Source organism: Sapajus apella, unplaced genomic scaffold (genome assembly GCF_009761245.1).
Source record: "Sapajus apella isolate SASKATOON/1434 unplaced genomic scaffold, GSC_monkey_1.0 scaffold2, whole genome shotgun sequence".
In the NCBI taxonomy this organism is placed as follows: domain Eukaryota; kingdom Metazoa; phylum Chordata; class Mammalia; order Primates; family Cebidae; genus Sapajus; species Sapajus apella.
In genome coordinates this window covers 70,439,705-70,458,044 of record NW_022436942.1, presented here as the reverse complement: position 1 = coordinate 70,458,044, position 18,340 = coordinate 70,439,705, and the positions used below count along the sequence as shown (strand labels likewise).

General features: G+C 41.6%; 1 protein-coding gene and 1 long non-coding RNA gene across 10 annotated transcripts in view; both read left to right on the top strand.

The window, feature by feature from the left end:
• HECTD4 (HECT domain E3 ubiquitin protein ligase 4) overlaps positions 1–18,340 on the top strand; it is a 231,704-nt gene that overhangs the window by 11,250 nt on the left and 202,114 nt on the right. The window lies entirely within an intron of this gene.
• Positions 13,872–18,340, top strand: part of LOC116524751 — a 10,389-nt gene continuing 5,920 nt past the window's right edge. The window contains exon 1 of the long non-coding RNA XR_004257474.1: positions 13,872–13,901. This is a non-coding gene — a long non-coding RNA (uncharacterized LOC116524751). The remainder of the gene's footprint in view (positions 13,902–18,340) is intronic.

Here is an 18,340-nt window from a genome sequence, read left to right as displayed (position 1 = left end):
ATGTGCCACCATGCCCGGCAAATTTTGTATTTTTAGTAGAGATGGGGTTTCTCCATGTTGGTCAGGCTGGTCTGGAACTCCTGACCTCAGGTGATTCTCCCACCTCGGCTTCCCAAAGTACTGGGATTACAGGTGTGAGCCACTGCGCCCTGCTGGAATTTACTTTTTTTTTTTTTTTCCGGAGATGGAGTTTTGCTCTTTTTGCCCAGGCTGAAGTACAATGGTGTGATCTTGGCTCACTACAACCTCCGCCTGTTGGGTTTAAGCAATTCTCCTGCCTCGGCCTTTCAAGTAGCTGAGATTACAGGAATGTGCCACCATACCCAGCTAACTTTGTATTTTTAGAAGAGCCTGGCTGGAATTTTCTTCCTTCCCAATTTGTTTGTAATATGGCTAGGCAGATGAGATAATAGTCTCACTTTCAATTTTTCTCTAATTGTATAGCTAAGGTCTTGCTATTTAGCAAGTTGATTTATTTAAATCAACTTTGGGGCCGGGTGTGGTGGCTCAAGCCTGTAATCCCAGCACTTTGGGAGGCTGAGGCGGGTGGATCACGAGGTCAAGAGATCGAGACCATCCTGGTCAACATGGTGAAACCCCGTCTCTACTAAAAATACAAAAAATTAGCTGGGCATGGTGGCGCGTGCCTGTAATCCCAGCTACTCAGGAGGCTGAGGCAGGAGAATTGCCTGAACCCAGGAGGCGGAGGTTGCGGTGAGCCGAGATCGCGCCATTGCACTCCAGCCTGGGTAACATGAGTGAAACTCCGTCTCAAAAATAAATAAATAAATAAATAAACTTTGATTATTACCTGTCTTCTTGGCTTCCATCTTGACTACCACCTGTTGACCAGAGATGCTGGGTGGGTAGGTCTGAAGGTGCCTGTGGTGATAGTTACTAAAGGACTGTCAATTGCTGAAAGTGCCCCTACTTTCTCCTCCCTGCCTTTCCATCTCGTTTTACAACAGTGGTTGCGGGGTGAACACAAGGAATGCAGTCTGTTTTATAAGATATTTAGTCAATAGTTGTAGACAAATGTAAATAACAGCAGGTGATCAACTATGGGACAAATGCATAGTTATTTCAAAAGGAGAGAAGATTGCAGAAACTATGTAATGATTATTTCGACCCTGCATTTAAGCACAGCTTATATATCTAATAAATTTTTAAAAAGCAAATATGAGTAGTACCTGAATACATTCTTAGACAAAATGGAAATAACAGGTAATACTGAAGTCCCTTTTGAGTACCATCTCTAATCTGGGTCTCTGTGTCCTTCTTACCCTGGCTAAATTAGTGACAATTTTTTTGTGTGTATTCTTCAAGACCATTTTAAAATTTTGGTGTGTATATAACACATTCTATTTTTTTCCTTTTTACATAAAGATGTCACACTAGACATATCTTTCTGTAACTTGCTTTTTAAAAAAAAAAACTCAAGGATATGTTTTGATCATTCTGTGTCTCCATATATATATCTGCCACATTATTTTTAAGTGCTGCACAAGACTCCAGAAATGTCATAGTTTTATTTAGACACTCCCTATTGATGAGTATCTTAGTTTCTTGTTGCCATGCTAACAGATTATCACAAATTTTGTGGCTTAAGGCAACACAGATTAAATCTCTTATATTTTTGGAAGTCAAAAGTTTGAAATGAGTCTCACTGGGCTAAAAATCGAGCGTTGGTAGGTCTGGTTCCTTCTGCATGCTCTAGGGAAGAATTGGTTCCCAGGTCTTTTGCACAGCTTCTTGTGGCAACTTGTATCCCTTGCCTTGTTGCTATTTCCTCCATCTTCAGAGAACTTCACTGCCATCTCTCATCTGTCATCACATGCCTTCTCTGACCCACTCCTCCTGCATCCATTTTGTAAGCATCTTTGTGTGTACATTTAGGGCCCACCCAGGTAATCTAGGATAATCCCCCCATCTCAATATCTTTAACTTAATCACATCTGCAAAGTCCCTTTTGCCACCTAAGGTCACATTTACAGGTTCCAAGGATTAGTAGGTGGACATTTTGGTAAGCGCCATTATTTAGTTGAGCATGATGGGTATTTTGGTTGTTTTCAGTTTTCCTTTAAAAAAATTTTTTTTTGAGATGGAGTTTCCCTCTTGTTGACCAGGCTGGAGTGAATAGTGTGATCTTGGCTCACCGCAACCTCCACCTCCCAGGTTCAAGTGATTCTTCTGCCTCAGCCTCCCAAGTACCTGGGATTACAGGCATGCACCACCATGCCTGGCTAATTTTGTATTTTTAGTAGAGATGGGGTTTCTCCATGTTGGTCAAGCTGGTGTTGAACTCCCGATCTCAGGTGATCTGCCTGCCTCAGCCTCCCAAAGTGCTGGGATTACAGGGGTGAGCCACCGTGCTCGGCCTAGTTTTTCACTCCTAAAAACAGTCCTTCAGTACAGATTCTTGCATACGTGCTTATGCACACCTGGGATGATTTCTCTAGGGTAAGTGGAATTGCTGGGTCATTGGTGACAAGTTAATTTTAATAAATACTACCAAATTGCCTTCCCACATGACTACCAATTTATAGTCCTGATATTAGTGTTGATATAGTGTTGATATAGTCCTGATAGGACCTGTTTTCCACACACCCTTGCAGAGGCCATTTTAGAACTTGTAGGTTTGCTTAATTTGGCTGGGTGCAGTGGCTCACACCTGTAATCCTGGCATTTTGGGAGGCCAAGCCAGGCGGATCACTTGAGGTCAGTAGTTTGAGACCAGCCTGACCAACATGGCAAAACCCCGTCTCTACAGAAAATTAAAAAAAATTAGCTGGGCTTGATGGTGGATACCTGTAATCCCACCTACTTGGGAGGCTGAGGCAGGAGAATTGCCTGCACCTGAGAGGCAGGGGCCTCAGTGAACCAAGATCGTGTCACTGCACTTTAGCCTAGGTGACAGAGCAAGACCCTGCCTCAAAAAAAAAAAAAAAACAAACAAAAAAGCAAAAACTCATAGGTTTGCTTAATTTATCATTTGTGTAAGCCAATAACTTTCACTCCAAAAGTGCATCCAATGGATGTAATTGAGTACCTAGAAATGCATGCTGAACCCTGGTCAGCCAAAAGAAGCCAGAATTTTCTGTCAGTGCCGTCCCGCTCTTATGACTTCACTTCAGAGAACCTCTTTTGTGGCTTGATCACCTTCTTGTCCAGGCATAGGCTCATTTTGGTCAGTAATCCAGTTAATACAGACCATGTCTGTATATAGGCAGGAGAGAAATGACGACTTCTTACTCCGTGATGGTTTGAGGATGCCTCCAGAGACCACGAGGGCGAGGGAGCTGCACATACCAGGAAAAGAAACATTGGCTCCTGAAGTGTGCTCAGAATACACAGCAGTTGTTAGGCCAACTATTTGGACTCAGATCCCCTGAAAATTTTCTCTCTTACATGCTAATATCATGAGTGATTCCACATTTTTTGACCTATATGAAAAATACTGATAATAAGTGGATTGTATTTTTATGATATGTAAAACCTTTTTGATTATGCATAAGTAATACAGGGATGTTGTTGAAAATAGAGAAAACATCTAAAAGTATAAGAGAGACAGTAAATACCCTGGGATTATACCATTTCACCGGAACAAGATTAATTTTTTATTATTTGCTTTTTCAACTCATATTTTTATATAGATAAAGTTTGGATTATATGCTGTTTGCAGTTTTGGATCCTGTAATCACTTACTGGGAACATTTTGTTGAATAAGATTTAAAGATATAATTTTTTTTTTTTTTTTGAGACGGAGTTTCGCTCTTGTTACCCAGGCTGGAGTGCAATGGCGCGATCTCGGCTCACCGCAACCTCCGCCTCCTGGGTTCAGGCAATTCTCCTGCCTCAGCCTCCTGAGTAGCTGGGATTACAGGCATGCGCCACCATGCCCAGCTAATTTTTTGTATTTTTAGTAGAGACGGGGTTTCACCATGTTGACCAGGATGGTCTCGATCTCTTGACCTCGTGATCCACCCGCCTTGGACTCCCAAAGGGCTGGGATTACAGGCGTGAGCCACCGCGCCCGGCCTAAAGATATAATTTTTAATGTTTGCATAGTAAATTATGGATATACTATAATTGTCTTCTGCTGTTTCTTCAAATCTGCTATTTAAAAAATCGGCTATTTAAAGATAATTTATAGGAAACAAAATAATTTTTAGTATTAAAGATAATTTATAGGAAACAAAATAATTTTTAGTATTTAAAGTGTTATCTGCTTGATAGAGTTTGGTAAATTATAAATTTGTAGTGATTTTTAAAGTGTTTCGGTGACTTATTACTGCTAATACTTCATAATTTAAAGGGATTTTAATAATGCTGTATGAATCCTCTCCCAATAACGTTGAAGATTTCCATGGAGCTTATAGTTTAGAAAGTGCTATTAAGCACATTTGATGAATAATTAATGTTCCATGATGGGACACATTGGAGTGGACACATTTGGATCCCTAGAGCTTTTACTGAAACCTGTAGTTGGCTGAATTAGTAGGTCAGAGCACATTGTGTAGCACTTTTAGATTAACAATAAGATGCATAATTTGCAAAGTATTTTATGCATATTGTAGGTTTAGTAATGCTAATAACTACAGGTTCAGCATTCAAGTAGTGCTTTTATACTAACAAAATATTAACATTCAGTTTGTATTTGTAATGGATCTTTTCTGTGTTTACTATATTTGCTCTGTGTTCTGTAGTTTGTGTTACTGATTTCAAATGTGTAAAGTCTGATACAATCGATGTAGCTACTTATGGGACAGAGTAGAAAATCTGGACCTTCTATCTCTGTGACATGTTTGCTTTTTTTTTTTAACTGTTGAAATAATCAAGAATGTTGGCCAGGTGTGGTGGCTCATGCCTGTAATTCCACCACTTTGGGAGACTGAGATGGGAGGATTGCTTGAGCCCAGGAGTTTGAGACCAGCCTGGGTAACATAGGAAGACCCTGTCTCTACAAATAATTTAAAAATTAACTGAGCATGGTAGCACAAGCCTGTAGGCCCAGCCAATTGGGAGGATTGCCTGAGCCCTGGGAGGTTAAGGCTGCACTGAGCCTTGATCGTGCCACTGCAGTCCAGCCTGGATGACAGTGAGAGCTTGTCTCAATTTCAAAAAAAAGAAGAATGTTAAAGGAGAACGTATGTCTACATGTTTGCATTAAAACAGTGGTAGGTAATAGAATTTCCTTCTTTATTTCTTGATACTAATTCTGTTATAAGTAGAATTTTTTTTTTTTTTTTTTTGAGACGGAGTTTCGCTCTTGTTACCCAGGCTGGAGTGCAATGGCGAGATCTCGGCTCACCGCAACCTCCGCCTCCTGGGTTCAGGCAATTCCCCTGCCTCAGCCTCCTGAGTAGCTAGGATTACAGGCACGCGCCACCATGCCCAGCTGATTTTTTATATTTTTAGTAGAGACGGAGTTTCACCATGTTGACCAGGATGGTCTCGATCTCTTGACCTCGTGATCCACCTGCATCGGCCTCCCAAAGTGCTGGGATTACAGGCTTGAGCCACCGCGCCCGGCCCTATAAGTAGAATTTTTGATGCCACAAAAGAAGTAGCACTTGAATATAAATTTCCTCAGCAAGGCAATTTACTTCTATAGAAGGATGTGGCTCATAGATGAAACAATGGCAAGTGTACACCTGGACAAGAGGAAATGGATACTTATGCCTAATGGGGGTTGCCCTACTGCTGTGTCATTCTCCTATTGGCTAGGGTTAGACTGCACAAGGTAGACTAATCCCGATTGGCTATTTTAAAGAGAGCAGGTGTCCAAGCTGAAGTGGCAGGGTGGGTGGTTTGGTGGGAAGGATGGTTACAGGAGGGTGAGAGCAGGTAGCCAGGGGTGACCTTGGTCAAAGAAGGTGACCAGAGCAAGTGACTGAAGAAGGTGATTGGGATGAGTCAGGACGGAGCCAGGGGCCAGGGGAACAGATGTGAACTACTGATTAGAACTGGTGGAGAAGGTTGTTTACTGAAACTACAAGGAAGTTAAACTTTAAAATAGAGAAAGAATAAGAGAGCTGAACATACTGACATTGATTCTTTGAAGAGAAACTTGGGGTTCGCTGTATCTAACAATTCCTTCTTAATCATTCAGTTACAGAGTAGCTGAAAAACGACTACTTTTTTTTTTTTTAATCTGGAAAGGAGAAAATGGATGGAAAGGTAAAAATACAGTTGAAGAACTTTGGAGGAAACTTTTTTTTTTTTTTTTTTTTTTTGGAGACAGAGTTTGCCCGGGCTGGAGTGCAATGATGTGATCTCTGCTCACTGCAACCTTTGCCTCCCGGATTCAGGTGATTCTCCTGCCTCAGCCTCCCCAGCAGCTGGGATTACAGGTACCCACCACTATGCCTGGCCAAATTCAGATATTTTTACTAGAGATGGGATTTCACCATGTTGGCCAGACTGGTCTGGAGCTCCTTACCTCAGGTGATCCACCTGCCTCAGCCTCCCAAAGTTCTGGAATTACAGGCTCGAGGGACTGCGCCCTGCTGGAAACATTTTTTCAGTTACTTTATAAGTAATTTTTCTTTCCCTCAGGGGTTCTGAACCTAAACGAGATTCAGAGGTACATGTGATCTATGAATAGAATTCACGGCATCTGTGACCTTGGATGGAAAAATCTTTATTTTCATATACCTTTAGCTTAAATTGAGCATTTTGTTTTGTTTTCTTTTTTTTCTCCACCTCCCTGGTTGAAGCAATTCTGCCTCAGCCTCCCGAGTAACTGGGATTACAGGTGTGTGCCCCCACACCTGGCTAATTTTTGTATTTTTGGTAGAGATGGGGTTACACCATGTTGGCCAGGGTGGTCTCGTACTCCTGACCTCAAGTAACCTGCTTGCTTCGGCTTCCCAGAGTGCTGGGATTACATGCATGAGCCACTGCACCCAGCCAGAGTTCACCATTTTCTTCCCACTGAAGGCAGTCAACAAACCCAAGTAGTATTGGCAGTGTTCCCACATGTACGATACTAAAAAAATAGTAACAAGCAATTTTTTCAAAATAGAACAGTGGTTTGTTGTTTTAAGTACAAGGTCTGTTGCCCGGGCTGAGTGCAGTGGTATAGTTATAGAAACTGCAGCCTCAGTTTCTTGGGCTCAAGAGATCCTGCCATCTCAGCTTCCCAAGTAGCTGGGACTATAGGCTCACACTACTGTGCCTGACTAATTTTTTATTTTTTAAAATTTTTCATAGAGATAGGGTCTCACTAGGTTGCCCAGGCTGGTCTTGAACTCCTGAGCTCAAGTTGTCCACCCACCTTGGCCTCCCAAAGTGCTGGGATTACAGATGTGAGCCACTGTGCTCTGCCAAAATAGAACAAATTTTTTTTGTTCACCAAGTATTTTGGGTATTTCCCCTCTTGTCTGAGGAGAATGTTGGTCAGCTGAAAGTATGTGAATAAAATTTAATACAATGTTGTTAACATTGGTATCTAATGCTGCTAATCATTTTAAACAGGTAACCTCAAACAGTAACTGTTGCCTGTAATCCCAGCCCCTTGGGAGGCCAAGGTGGGCAGATCGCCTGAGCCAAGGAGTTTGAGACCAGCTAATGGGAAACATGATGAAATCCCATCTCTACTAAAAAATAAAATCAAATAAAAAATTAACTGGGTGTGGTGGTACACACGTGTAGTCCCAGGTACTCAGGAGGCTGAGGTAGGAGGATCGATTGAGCCCAGAAGGCAGAGGTTACAGTGTATCAGCCAAGATCATGCCACTGCACTCCAGCCTGGGAAACACAGGGAGACCCTGTCTCAAAAGAAAACAACAAAGAAGAAGCACTGACAGTTGTTATTCCAGGAGAAACATTGTTTTTAAAATCTGAAATGCATTTTTGCTTCTCTCTTCTTTATAGAGTACAATTATATGCCTGCAGTTTCTTTTGTTGTTCAGATTGTTGTTTTACATTAGTATTGTCAAAGTTCAGGACTTTTACTTAAGTAGCCTCCAGAACTGCACTGTCCACTTGGTAAACATCACCCACACGTGGCTACTGAGCACTTCAGAATTGAAATGTGCTGAAAGTAAAATGCACACCAGATTTTTGAAGACTTCATGCAAAACAAAAATTGAAAAGATCTCAGTAATATTTTTTATTTTAATTTACATTTTTAGAGACAGGGTCTCGCTGTGTCCCACACCAGAGTGCAGTGGCACTATCATAGCTCACTGTAACCTTGAACTCCTAGGCTTAGCTTCCCCAGTAGCTAGGACTACAGGCATATGCCACCACGCCCAGCTAGTAATATTTCATATTGATTAAATGTTGAAATGATCATTTGTATATATAATGGGTTAAATAAAACATACTATTTAAATTAAAAATACAAAAATTAATTTTATCTATTTTTACCCTTATAACATGGCTTCTGGAAAATATTAAATTATATATGTGTCTCACATATTTCTATTAGACAATGCTCTTTAGAGGTCAGTAAACTGTGGCACTCATGGTCATATCTAGCCAACTATCTGTTTTCGTAAATAAAGTTTTTTTTTTTTTTTTCTTTTTTCTTTTGAGACATAGTTTCATTCTTGTTGCCCAGGCTGGAGTACAATGGCAAGGTCTTGGCTCACTGCAACCTCCGTCTCCAGGTTCAAATGATTCTCCTGCCTCAGCCTCCCAAGTAGCTGGGAATACAGGTGCCCACCACCACACCCGGATAATTTTTATATTTTCAGTAGAGATGGGGTTTCACTGTGTTGGCCAGGCTGGTCATGAACTCCTGACCTCAGGTAATCTACCCACCTTGGCCTCCCAAAGTGCTGGGATTACAGGCATGAGCCACTGTGCCCAGCCCATAAGTAAAGTTTTATTGGAACATAACCAGCCAATTTTTTTTTTTTTGAGAGAAAGTCTAGCTCTGTCACCCAGGCTAGAGTGCAGTGGCTCCATTCAGGCTCACTGCAACCTCTGCCTCCTGGGTTCAAACCATTCTCCTGCCTCAGCCTCCCAAGTAGCTGGGACTACAGCCACACTCCACCATGCCTGCCTATTTGTTTATTTATTTATTTAATTTTTATTTTTTTAAAGATGGGGTCTCACCATGTTGGTCAGGCTGGTCTTGAACTCCTGACCTCAAGTGATCCTCCCGCCTTGGCCTCCAAAGTGCTTGGATTACAGGCGTGAGCTAAAATTAGGCCTGGCCTAATTTTTTTTTTTTTTTTTTTTTTTTTGTATTTTTAACAGAGACGGGAATCTTACCATTTTGGCCAGGCTGGTCTCGAACTCCTGACCTCAAATGATCCGCCCACCTTGGCTGCCCAAAGTGCTGGGATTATAGCTGTGAGCCACCATGCCCGGCCCCTTTTTTGTATTTTTAGTAGAGATTGGGTTTCACCACGTTGGTCAGGGTGGTCTCGAACTTCTGATTTCAAGTGGTCCACCCACCATGGCCTCCCAGGGTGCTGGGATTACAGGCGTGAGCCACCACACCCAGCAGCTTATTTGTTTACATATTGTCTTCCTTCATGCCACAAAACAAAATTGAGTAGTTGTGACAAGATCTTATGCCCCACAAGCCTTCTAGGGCTCTGTGATCAAATAAGATCTTGAGTTGAGGACACACATCAGGAAAAATTCACTAACGGAAAATAAATAAGAATAGGTAGTTATTTTTGATGAATTGAAGTAGTTCAGGTGAGACTCTAGGAATTGTAATTGCAGTTACACTTTGCGTTTTTCTTTTTATTTTTTAAATTTTTATTTTTTTATTGAGACAGGGTCTCACTTTGTTGTCCAAGGCTGGAGGGCAGTGGCGCACAATCATGGCTTACTGCAGTTTGGACCTCCCGGGGCTCAGTTGATTCAAGCACCTCAGCCTCTTGAGTATCTGGGGCTATAGGCGTGTGCCACCACACCTGGCTAATTTTTATATTTTTGTAGGGGTTGGGTTTCATCATGTTGTTCTAGCTGGTCATCCACCTGCCTTAGCCTCTCAAAGTGATGGTATTATAAACTGCACCTGGCATACATTTTGCGTTTATTTTATTTTATTTTATTTTTTTGAGAGACAACGTCTTGCTCTGTCACCCAGGCTGGAGTGCAGTGGCGCCATCTTGGCTTGCTGCAAGCTCTACCTCCCGGGTTCAAGGGATTCTCCTGCCTCGGCTTCTCAAGTATCTGGAACTACATACATGTGCCACTACATCCAGCTAATTTTTGTATTTTTCACAGAGACAGGGTTTCACTATGTGTTGGCCAGGCTGGTCTCGAACTCCTGTCCTCAGGTGATCCACCTGCCTTGGCCTCCCAAAGTGCTGGGATTGCAGGCATGAGCCACCGTGCCCAGCCCATTTTGCATTTCAGATAAGAAGAAAACACTTCCCAACAGTTGTAATATTATTAATATTTTTAATATTGGGACTTAGATAAGTAATGTGGGGTCAGGACCTTTGATTTTTGTAGAGAGCTTAGTGAGTTTTGCATAGAAAATAACAAATTCCTGAGAGATCTGAAAATAGCTAGTTAGATGGAATTAATCGAAAATATGTTGCTTTGATCATCATTCTAAAAATATTAATGACTTTGAATTTTTGTTTAACTCAGTTATTCTGTGGTTAAGTAGTGAACATGAGCACTATTCTGTTTATTTGGTACGTTTTCAGGTGTCAGTAAACCTATTCTATGTCCTTTAAGTAAGTTTTATTGACTGGCAGTACCTTGAAAATCAGGCCAGACACCATGGCTCACACCTGTAATCCCCGCACTTTGGGAGACTAAGGTGGGAGGATTGCTTGAACTCATGAAATTTTATATACACATAAATACATATTTATATATGATGTATTTTATTATATATACATTTAAAAAAATTAAAGAAAAAACAGTGGAAATGTTATAGAAGTTTTGAGATTTAATATAATCTGGCCAGGCACAGTGGCTCACACCTGTAATCCTAGCATTTTGGGAGGCTGAGACAGGCGGATCATGAAGTCAGGAGTTCAAGACCAGCTTGACCAATGTGGCATGATCTCGGCTCACTAAAAGTACAAAAAAATTAGCCGGGCGTGGTGGCATGCACCTGTAATCCCAGCTACTTTGGAGAATTGCTTGAACCCAGGAGGTGGAGGTTGTGGTGAGCAGAGATCATGCCATTGTTCTCCAGCCTGGGCGATAGAGCAAGACTCTGACTAAAAAAAAAAAAAATTTAGTATAATCTAATTATTGATTAGCATAATAAAGCTATTATAATATTTATTTAAAACATTACAAAACGCTTAAAATTTTTAAAAATTAAAATGTTAGAGGAATTTTTGGAAATTTAGAAGATATAAAAAAGCATAAGGGAGGCCAGGCATGGTGGCTCATGCCTGTAATCCCAGCACTTTGGGAGGCCAAGGTGGATGGATCACATGAGGTCAGGAATTCTAGACCAGCCTGGCCAACACGGTGAAACCCCGTCTTTATTAAATATACAAAAATTAGCCGAGCATGGTGACCTGTGCCTGTAGTCCCTGCTACTCTGGAGGCTTAGGCAGAAGGACTGGTTGAGCCCAGCAGTTTGAGGCTGCAGTGAGCTATGATTGTACCAGTGCACTCCAGCCTGGGTGACAGAACGAGACCCTGTCTCTTAAAACAAAAAACAAAAAACAAAAACAAAGAAAAAAGAAAATTTAGGATTGGTTCAAATTCTTTTTTTTGTTTATATCTTTTTTCTTTTTTTAATAGAATTTATTCTGCTTAAAATTAGTTCAAATTCTAAAGGTCAAGAGAGAATACAGGAGAATATCTCCTTCCTAACATAAGGCCCCTCATCTGCCTCCCCGACTTTCAACTTCCCAGCAGCAGCCAATATTAGTAGCTGTCTTGATGCACCCCAGAGGTAGTGAGCACATGTACGAGTGATGCATAGGCAGATTCCTCTCTGACCTGGGCTCCTGATGTGCCCCTTGATTTCTTCCTTTCTTTCTTTCCTTCCTTTCTCTCTCTTTCTTTCTTTCTTTCTTTTTCTTCTTTCTTTGCTTCTTTCTTTCTCTCTCTCTCTCTTTCTTTCTTTCCTTCCTTCCTTCCTTTCTCTCTCTCTCTCTTTCTTCTTTCTTTCTTTTGTTGTTGTTCTTTTTTTTTTTTGAGACACAGTCTCACTTTGGCGCCAGGCTGCAGGCTAGAGTGCAGTGGCATGATCTTGGCTCACTGCAACCTCCACCTCCTGGGTTAAAGCAATTCTCCTGCCTCAGCCTCCCAAGTAGCTGTGACTACAGGTGTGCACCACCACGCCCAGCTAATTTTTGTATTTTTAGTAGAGATGGGGTTTCACCATGTTGGCCAGGATGGTCTCTATCTGTTGACCTTGTGATCCGCCCGCCTTGGCCTCTCAAAATGCTGGGATTACAGGGGTGAGCCACCGCGCCCAGCCGCCCCTTCCTTCTTCCTTCCTTCCTTCCTTCCTTCCTTCCTTCCTTCCTTCCTTCCTTCCTTTCTTTCTCTCTCTCTCTCTCTCTCTCTCTCTCTCTCTCTCTCTCTTTCTTTTTCTTTCTTTCTTTTCTTTCCTTTCTTTCCTTTCTTTCTTGACGAAATCTTGCTGTCTTGCCAGGTTGGAGTGCAGTGGCACAATCTCAGCTCACTGCAACCTCCACTTCCTGGGTTTAAGTGATTCTCCTGCCTCAGCCTCCCAGGTAGCTGGGATTACAGGCGTATGCCACCACGTGCAGCCTCATGTGCCCCCCTTTCTCTCGTCACTCCGCAGGAGCCTCCATAACTTCCTTGTGTTCCCATAGAGGAGGCCTGCAGATTGGCTTCCTCAGGGCCCTTACTCTTTGCACTGGACAATATTAACTTCCATAAGGCAACAGTGGTATTTTGGAGAATATATTAAAGTATGAAATACGCAGAAACTTAGCATGTTAGGGAAAAAAAAAAAAAAAAAAAAAAACAAGGATATTACCCATGGCAGCTTCAGCTCTGTTAGCAGATCAATGGGGACAGCTTTGCAACAACTGAAACAGTGACTCTTTTCAAACAGATGTATACAGTTGTGTACATAAACACAGTCCCAGTAAATACAGATAGATACTTAAGCATCACAGCAATAGAGACAGAGGACTTGTAATGAATTCAGAGGCCCTCTGGTTGCAAGTCTGTTTGATAATTTCCATGCACATTGTAATTGGGAACCTACAGTGTTAACTAGAAGAGTGCTCCCAAATTCTGATCATCTTTCTTCAAGTAGTTCATCTTTCTTCAAGTACAGTAGTTCTATTTGGTGCTTCAATGTCATTCTTCCTGCTTCTGGAGCTAAGCAAGTACTTACACAAAAAATAAGTATATGTCTTGCTCATGACTGGTTTTTAAATGTACGTAAAGTATTGTATTGTAGAGTTTTTTGTTGTTTTTGGAATACAAGTTAACATGCAGGGCCATACAGAATATTGTGTCCTGTGGGATTTAAAGGAAGATGGTCTATGGAGTCAGTGACAAATAAATAACCTGGGACTTCAAAACGCAGGGTCCTTCAGAGGATGCTTATGGACTGAGTGAGCCTAGTGGTTAAGACTATGAGCTTAGGCATTGACATATCTCACCAGCTGTTAGCTTGGCCCTACCAACTACCAGTGTTTTAATTTCTTGGTTATAAAATGCTCCCCTTCAAGGATAAATAAGGGCTGGGTATGGTGACTCACACCTGTATTCTTAGCATTTGGGAGGCCAAGGTGGGAGGTTTGCCAGAGCCCAGGAGTTCAAAACCAGCCTAGGCAACATAGTGAGACCCCAGTTCTACAAAAATAAGATTAGAAAATTAGCCAGGTCTATGCAACAATCTTGCATGTTCTTCACATGTACCCCAAAACCTAAAATGCAAAAAAAAAAAAAAAAAAGAACAGAAAATTAGCCAGGCATGGTGGCATGCACCTGTAGTCCCAGGTACTTGGGAGGCTGAGGTGAGAGGATCACTTGAGGCTAGAGGTTGAGGCTGCAGTGATTGCACCACTGCACTCAAGCCTGGGCAACACAGTGAGACTCTTGTCTCAAAAAAAAAAAAAAAAGGTAAAACAAAAAGACTAAATGAGATAAATGGGGAACACACCCAGAATAGCAACTAACATATGGCATATAATAATGAAGAAAATATGGATAGGAGAAGAGCTTTTCTGTTAAAACACCCATTATAATTCAAGTCATGTATTGTCATGAATGAACAGACATTGTCCTTCAGGTTCTTTAAAGCCGGAAAAAATTAGATGCTTGTCTTTATTCTATAGTTGAATAATAATACTGTCTTGATCTTATTTTTAACTAAAATAATGTTATTTTTGCTAGAGACATATGAAGCCAGGTATAATCTATTTCTGTAGACCGAGTTTAAAACATTTTTGCAAAAGGGCATCTTAATGATATATTTTCTCATATATATTTTAATACTTTCTGTTCTCTATATTTCTGTTTTATTTTTTCACTTTGTTGGAGATACAAGATCAGGGTACTTAGTTCTTGAGAATTGCCACTCAAGGAGAACTGCATTCTTCGGATGATGGATGCTTCCAGTGGAACCTCTTTTGATATATAACTTGTTTGATAAAAAATTTATGAATGGTAAAAATAGTATTTTGCTACTTTATAAATTTTATTTATTTATTTACTTAGAGATAGGGTCTCACTCTGTTACCCAGGCTAGAGTGCAGTGGCTAGTCACAGGTGCAGTCATGGCACACTGCAGCCCCAGACTCCTGGGCTCAAGAGATCATCCTGCCTCAGCCTCCCAAGTACCTGGGACTATAGATGCATGCCACTGCCCCTGACTATTTTGCTACTTTTATATGTTTAAACCTTTACCTAGATACTTCCTAGAAATACTCCGGCTTTCTTCTAATTAGTAAGAAAGATACTTTCTAGAAAATGGAGGAAAGATCATTGCAGCTTCTTATCCATGTGATTGTCATCCAAACCAGAAGATAGCTCTGTTGCATCAGTCGGAAAAAGTCCACTGTTGTGTTGCACCTGTGCATATTCCTCCCTCTTAATTCTCTTTGGGCTTTGTAGCCCCGCTTCTTAAATTTTAATGTGCATACCACCTGAAGGTTTTGTTAAAATGTAGAGTAAGCGTGAATGTGGTGACTTATGCCTATAGTCCCAGCACTTTGGGAAGCTGGGGCAGAAGGATCAGTTGAGTCCAGAAGTTTAAGGTTGCAGTGAGCTATGATTGTGTTGCTGTACTCCAGCCTGGTGACAGATATCTTGTCTCTTAAAAAAAAAAAAAATATGTAGGCCAGGCAAGGTGGCTTATACCTATAATCCCAGCACTTTGGGAGGCCGAGGTGGGTGGATCACTGTAGAACAGGAGTTGAAGACCAGCCTGGCTAACATGGTGAAACGCCGTGTCTACTAAAAATACAAAAATTAGTCAGGCATGGTGGCTGGCACCTGTAATCCCAGCTATTCAGAAGCTGAGGCACAAGAATCGCTTGAATCTGGGAGGCAGAGGTCATAATGAGCTGAGATCATGCTCCTGCACTGCAGTCTGGGCAACAGAGTGAAACTCTGTCCCAAAAATAAAATACGTAATAAAATAAAATAATGTGTAGAGGTAGAGTCTGGTGTAGTGGTTGCTGGGGAAGCAGGGAGGTCCTCAGAGTTTGCAATTTTTTTGGCATTTCTTTTTTGTTTGTTTATATTATTCTTTTTTTAAAAAAAAGCATGATTCACATGATAGAGAAGATTCTGCGTTTCTAACTGGGTCCCAGGTAATGCCGATGATGCTCAGGGCCCAGGACCACACTTTGAGTGGCAGTTATTATACTACAGGATTTAGGATGTGTGTTTGTTGAGAGTAAGCTTCTTTCTGTGTTGACAATGACACAAATTTATTTCCTTCTTTCCTTCTTTACTTTCTTCCTTCGTTCCTTTCTTCCCTCCGTCCCTCCCTTCCTCCTCCCTCCCTCCCTCCCTCCCTCCTCCCTCCCTCTCTTCCTCCCTTCCTTCTTTCCTTCCTTCCGAGTTTTGTTCTTGTTGCCCAGGCTGGAGTGCAATGGTACGATCTCGGCTCACTGCAACCTCCACCTCCCAGGTTCAAGCGATTCTCCTGTCTCAGCCTCCTGAGTAGCTGGGATTATAGGCATGCACCACCACGCCTGGCTAATTTTTTGTATTTTTAGTAGAGATGGGGTTTCTCTATGTTGGTTAGGCTGGTCTCAAACTCCTGACCTCAGGTGATCCACCTGCCTCAGCCTTCCAAAGTGCTGGGATTACAGGTGTGAGCCACTGCGCCCTGCCTTTTTTTTTTTTTTTTTTTTTTGAGACAGGGTCTTGCTCTGTTGCCCAGGCTAGAGTGCGGTGGCAGGATCTCAGCTCACTGCAACCTCCGCCTTCCCAGTTCAAGCGATTCTTCTGCCTCAGCCTTCCAAGAAGCTGGGATTATAGGCGCCCGTCAGTGCACCCGGCTAATTTTTGTATTTTTAGTAGAGACGTGGTTTCGCCATCTTGCCCAGGCTGGTCTTGAACTCCTGACCTCGTGATTCACCCACCTCAGCCTCCCAAAGTGCTGGGATTACAGGTGTGAGCCACCCCAGCCCAGTGACACAAATTTCTTTTTAGCAAATGTAGCTTTGGACCTCTGTCTCTTGTAGCCTTATGAGTTTTTCTGGCATTATTTACAACTGAGAAACAGTATCTCCTCTAAATTTTCTTTTTTTTTTTTTTTTTTTTTGAGACGGAGTTTCGCTCTTGTTACCCAGGCTGGAGTGCAATGGCACAATCTTGGCTCACCGCAACCTCCGCCTCCTGGGTTCAGGCAATTCTTCTGCCTCAGCCGGGACTACAGGCACGCGCCACCATGCCCAGCTAATTTTTTGTATTTTTAGTAGAGACGGGGTTTCACCATGTTGACCAGGATGGTCTCGATCTCTTGACCTCGTGATCCACCTGCCTCAGCCTCCCAAAGTGCTGGGATTACAGGCGTGAGCCACCACGCCCGGCTCTCTAAATTTTCTTGATACATGTTTTGAATGAATCTTTTTGGTGTTATCAGTTATGATTCAAAATGTTAGTTTAAGGTTCCTTTCTTTGGTCATAATCTGTCATTTTTGCTATGGTCATAAACAGGCACATTTCTTACCTCCTGAATAATATTCTGTCCTTGAGATCATACTGTATATGCTATTTGTACCTAATACTAAACAATACATATAAGGATATTTTTCATATTGATAACATACCATAATTCTTTTTTGGCCTTTTTTTTTGAAATGAGGTCTTGCTATGTTGATCAAGCTGGTCTTGAACTCCTGAGCTGAAGTGATCCCCCTGCCTCGGCCTCCTGAATAGCTGGGATTACAGATTTGTGCCACTGCGCTCAGCTCATAATACTTTTTAATAGATTATAATTTTTTATTTTATGGATGAGTCATATTTTGTTTAACTGACCACATTATTTTATTACTCTAAGAATAAACTTGTGGGATAGATACAATAGGAATTAGTTTTTATTTTTATTTTTTGAGACAGAGTTTCACTCTGTCGCCCAGGCTGAAGTGCAGTGACATGATGTTGGCTCATTGCAACCTACACCTCCCAGGTTCAACCAACTTCTTATGCCTCAGCCTCTGAAATAGCTGGGATTACAGGTGCACACCACTATACCTGGCTAATTTTTGTATTTTTAGTAGAGCGGGGTTTCATCATGTTGACCAGGCTAGTCTCAAACTCCTGACCTAGAACTCCTTATCCGCCTGCCTTCACCTCCCAAAGTGCTGGGATGACAGGCATGAGCCACTGGGCCCAGCTGAAATTATCTTTTAGATATGAGAACATGGAGGCTGCTGCAATTAAAGAATAAAATACATAGTAATAGCAGTTTATTGAGCTACTGGAAGCCTAGAATTGTATTATTGCCGTTCATACCATACATTAGCATTTTGTAATTAATATAAAACTAATACTGTGCAATAAAGATTCTGAAAATAGTGAATCTAAGAGTCTTTTTTTTAATGCTGTGTAATCTTTTTGATATGTCTTTCATTTATTAGATACTTCTTTGCTTTGGTAAACAAGGTTCTTAAAGATATTTTAACCTGGCCAGCACAATGGCTCATGCCTGTAATCCCAGCATTTTGGGAGGCAGAGGTGAGTGGATCACCTGACATTGGGAGTTCAACACCAGCCCAACCAACATGGAGAAACCTCATCTCTACTAAAAATACCAAATTAACTGGGCATGGTGGCATGCGCCTGTAATCCCAGCTACCTGGGAGGTTGAGGCAGGAGAATCGCCTGAACCCAGGAGGTGGAGTTTGCTGTGAGCCGAGATCATGCCATTGCATTCCAGCCTGGGCAACAAGATGGAGACTTCATCTCAAAAAAAAAAAAAAAAAAAAAAAAAAAAAAA